We start from the raw sequence: 4,971 nt of genomic DNA, 5'->3' as shown, positions 1-4,971 counted from the left end.
CTCTTCTTTTTTTTTTTTTTTAACAAGGGTTTTAGGATTTTGATGTTTTTACTGTAACTGTGATACTATTTTCTAGGGCTTGACTGTTGATCTTCGGACAGGCCCCACAAGGCCATAACTAACTACTGATTCTTTACTTAAAAGACCAAAATTCTCTAAAAAGCAGGGGCTGATTTATTGTGGGGGGCAATGAGAGCATTGACCCGCACAATAATTTTGGAAACTTATAAGATTAATATGCTATTGCAATAGATAATAGTGGAGGAAAATAAAATCCACCACTATTGCCCCTACAAGAAATTTTAAAATTTTCGAGTGTCTTGGTTGCCCCCACATAGACAAAATTCTGGCTCCCCGCCCGCTGCGAAAAAGACTAGTTATTTTTTGGGTAAGATTTTTTTTTTTTTTTTCTTTCATCTTAGATGATTTAGACATACCTCTCTGCATTTTGGTGAATATTTGAGACATCCCATGTTTTTAATTGATGGCATGTCCTCTCATATTTTTCTCCCAAAATTTTGTATCTTTAAAACTCTTCACCTCTACTATAAATCAATCACATTTTGGTTTAAGAAAGTCCTGTTGGTTTGATTGTACGTGGAAAATAGTCGGGGAAATGATTTCCCTTGAAAAATAAGATTTTTAGGCATTTTGGATTTGACATAAATCAAGTGGACTAGATTTGCCAGGTTGGCTTGACGTTGGTGCTATTGATCTTGGGGCCTAGTCACCTTGAAATCCAATCTGGTCAACTTGGTCAAGTTCGAAGTTGAGTCGACCAGTAAAAGCCAATTCTCTTTTTGATGGTTTCCTTGGTGAAATCAAACAGAAGAATTCATTTTTCTGCCATCATTTTCTTAGGAAATTTAGTATTTCCTTGAAAATGAATTTCATGTAATCTAATAGATGTTTACGTTTTTCTATTCAAAATTCCATTGTTTTCTAGTAGTTCAAAATTCTTATCTTGCCTTGGAGTTTGAAGGTTTAAGATTGAGGGTAATTATTTTATTTTATTTATCCTAGTTGTAGAAGATACTGATTTGAAGAAGAAAAATCTTTATAGATTTTTGTATTTTTTTTGCTAGAAGTTGAATATGAGAGCGTAAGTGTCATTTTGTATTAGTTTTTAAAGATGATCAATGTCAAAGAACATGTCATCCATTTGGAAACGTATCTCAAATATTCCCTAAAATGTGTTGATGTATGTTCAAATCAACCAAAATTTTCTTCTTCTAGTTTTGTCGAAATTTGGTGTTCGTGACTCGATCAATTCTTGCAGAAAAATGAGTTTCTAATAGTCAAGGTGGGTCTTATTTGACTCATTATATGGTCTTATTTGGCCGGAAATCACCAAATTTGTAGACATAATAATCAACATCAAAACATATAAGCTGAAACCATCTGGAAGCAGAGGAGCTCATTTGTCAAGCAGAAATCAACTTACACAATTCAAACCATTTAAATCAGTTTAAAGTTATTTATTAACTTTTAAATAAAGAAATATAACTTTATTATCGTAAGGTGGATTGGTAGTATATTTAAGATTTTGAATCATTAAAAAATAATTTACCATTAAAATAAAAGTAAAAGTAAAGAAGAAAAAACAATTCCAAGGGTAATACAAAATCTATAATTGGACTTCATTTTTTTTTTTTTTCTGTTTTTATGAGTCATTATTCAAGAGTCCATGTTTTATATAAACAAGACCTAGTTGACTCAGCCGAGTTTTCACTTATTTAATTGAAATATTCACCAACGAAAAATAATTAGGTTCATAATGGTGGATCCAAAATTTTGACTAATCGGTTCGAATACATTGGATAGTTGGGTTCCCATTGACACTCTTAAGTATTAGGGGTGCACATTGGATTGGGTAAATCTGATAATCGAATCAATCCGAAGCCTTTTGGATTGGATTGATTCGGATTGAGCATAGTTTGGTTCAAGTGCGAATTGTATATAAAAAAATTCGATTGATTTGATTTGATTTCGGATTAGAGGTATAACAAAATCGAACCAATCTAAGAATCAAACTAATCCGAAGTATCTATTATAATACATATATATAGTTTCGTTCTTCTATTATCTATTTCTCTCTTCTTCAAGTTTGAAGAAAATTTAACCGTCATTTGTCCCCCTCACCTCGCCACTCGTCACGTCGTCGGAAAACGAAAAGGTAACCCATCTTTCTCTCTCTCAACTATGTTAGTATGTTACGAAGAGGTAACTCATCAAAGTCTTCAACTTCATCTTCTCTATTTTTTTTTCTAACAAAAACTCAAAAAAATGTACACAAATCTCTCTCTCAACTCTCAAATGGATTAACTCATTTATAGAAAAAAAAATTTAAAGAGTTTGATTCTTTGTTTTTTTTTATGAGAACCTTTATGCCATGTTAGTTAGTTGAAATATACTAGATGAACCTAGGCTAGGATTCGTTAATCTATCATTTATGGATTAGTTTACTTACTAATTCATCCAAAAATATCAATTTTAAAATTGTAAATTTTTTTTTAGTCTCATTGAACTTCTTCTAATTTTCAATTTATAAAAATTTCAGTCAAAATTTAATCAGAAAATCGTTTTCATTTTAAAAATATGCATTATTTATGATTTGATCCAAATGATTCCTCTTTTGAAAGAAAAAACATTAGTTTTTATATTTTGAAAGTATAAGAACCGAGAACCAATCCAAACCATTCCGAACCAAAGTTGGTTTGGATTGGTTCGGTTCTAAATTTGTAGAACCGATCATGTTTTGTTCGATTCCAATTTTGTCAAAATCTGAATCATGTGCACTCCTATTAAGTAGGATATCATGTCATGTAGCTCTTTATATTGCAAAAATTAAAGTACATTTAATGCCTTAGACTCCATCAAGATCACTATCAAACATCAATTTCTTTTATACACTATATGACCGACGTCAACAATTCATAAACCCTAGTTTTTAATGGACTCCCTTCCTTTGAGGAGGAGAGCATGAACCAACTATACTACCACTTACGTGTATACTTATCCGATGTCATTCATGCTCCAATTATGTATAAATGAACCTACTTTGAGAGAAGATGGAGTAGAATTGGTTCGATACCAAATTTTGAGTGACCATAAATGCCTATATTTTTATATTTAAATTTAATATAATTAGGATCATTTTGGTAAACCACCAAGAAAATTACTATACACATAATTTCTTTGTTTTCAAAATTAGAAAAATATCAATTTTAATATCTAATCTTCAAAAACCCTTTATGCAATATTTTAAATTACAAATAAGCTATTTTCATGGTGTAACTCAATCATGTTGCAATTATTTCTATATAAACCTAATTGTATATGGGTTCGACAACTACCGTTTTGTCATATATGAGTTACCGATGAGATCATCAGTACAAAAAATCATCTCATTCCAAAAATTTTAACCCGTCAAATGTGATTTGCAATTGAAGAATTGTGGACATTAAGATTTTTATCATTAATTGGTAAATCACTTTTGATGGGAAGTGAAGTTACTTTTGAAACTTCCAACCAAAACTTCACTCTTCATAAAAGGTGATTTACCAATTAACAGTAAAAAAATCAGCGGTCCATAGTCTAAATCACTTTAGATCGGCTTAGAAGTTTCAGATTGAATTGATTTTTTTTTTTTTTTATGATCTCCCTACCATAGATATCATCCTCACAAAAAATCAACTCATTCTGAATCTTCTAACCCATACAGGACAAAGGCATTAGTTGCCGAGTGGGACCATACATCATATTTCTAAATAAGATATAAAATATAAATATATTTTATTATATATTATAAGCACATTATCGGATCCAAAGCTGATCTTCGAACTGGGTCCTTATAACCCAAATCCTGGATCCAGACCTGTTAGCAATCGGATCAAAATGAATCAGATCCGATCCATTGAGAGTGATGGGGCTGCAGTAGCACAATAGTTTGCACCCAATGGATCATACAAGACAGCTAAAGCACCGTACGGACATCCAAACATCATAATAATGATTTGCCAGACACCAAGCATTGCTATTTGATTGGACAGCAAATCAAAATTTATTTAAAAAAATAACTCCTTAAGAAACCTTCCCTTTTAAAACAAAATCAAATCAAATAAATTTTAAATCATATAAATAGGCTGAAAGACGAAAATCAAGTCAAAATGTTGAATTTTCAAAGGATTGAAGACAAATTGGAAACTTGCTTCTTCTCCTCTTCTCTATCATTATCATTATTATTAATAATAATATGATTTAAAATAATTTTTAGTTGAATATATATAAGAAATTCGATATCAAATCGAAATGTTCCATTGAAAAATTTCGAAACGATTCTATTTTAAAAAAAAATTGGCTTGAGAAACAATGATAATAATCAAAATAAAACGCAAAGCAGATGATGTGTTCTTTTCACTATTTTCACGAAAAATAGGATTACAATATCTCTAATCTCACATCCTTTTGTAATATTGAAACTATTCCTCTTTTCAAACAATGAAGGAAAAATTACTTAATAGTCCTTGGTATTAATTTTTGTTTCAATTTGGTCATTGATTTTTGTGGTTTGTCAAAATAGTACATTTAATAAATCCCTCTTTTCAAAATAGTCTTTGAACCTAACTCTAGACATTTTTCATGATTGAAATGTCGAAATTTTCCTAATCATTGAAACTCACTATTTTTGTCCAAAAAAATTGGGTTTTTTGCATCGAATGTCAATCTCAACATTGGAAAATACACCTGTTTATTTATTTCGAGTTTTTCCAACTAAAATACATGGAAAGATCGACTTAAAACTTGACATAATGACTTTTGTAGATGATTTCAAATCAAAAGAATCATCCTTCATCGATTTTTATCCAAAAATGAAATAAAAGAATTGAAAATTCTTAATTTTTTACATACATTTTCAAAATGCTTGAAAAAAATCATCGAAAATCACTTTTCTTTGGAATTTCTAAAACT

Source organism: Akebia trifoliata, chromosome 4 (genome assembly GCF_017979445.1).
Source record: "Akebia trifoliata isolate Shusen 1 chromosome 4, ASM1797944v1, whole genome shotgun sequence".
Lineage (NCBI taxonomy): Eukaryota > Viridiplantae > Streptophyta > Magnoliopsida > Ranunculales > Lardizabalaceae > Akebia > Akebia trifoliata.
The sequence above is the reverse complement of the archived record's forward strand: the minus strand, read 5'-3'. Positions refer to the sequence as shown.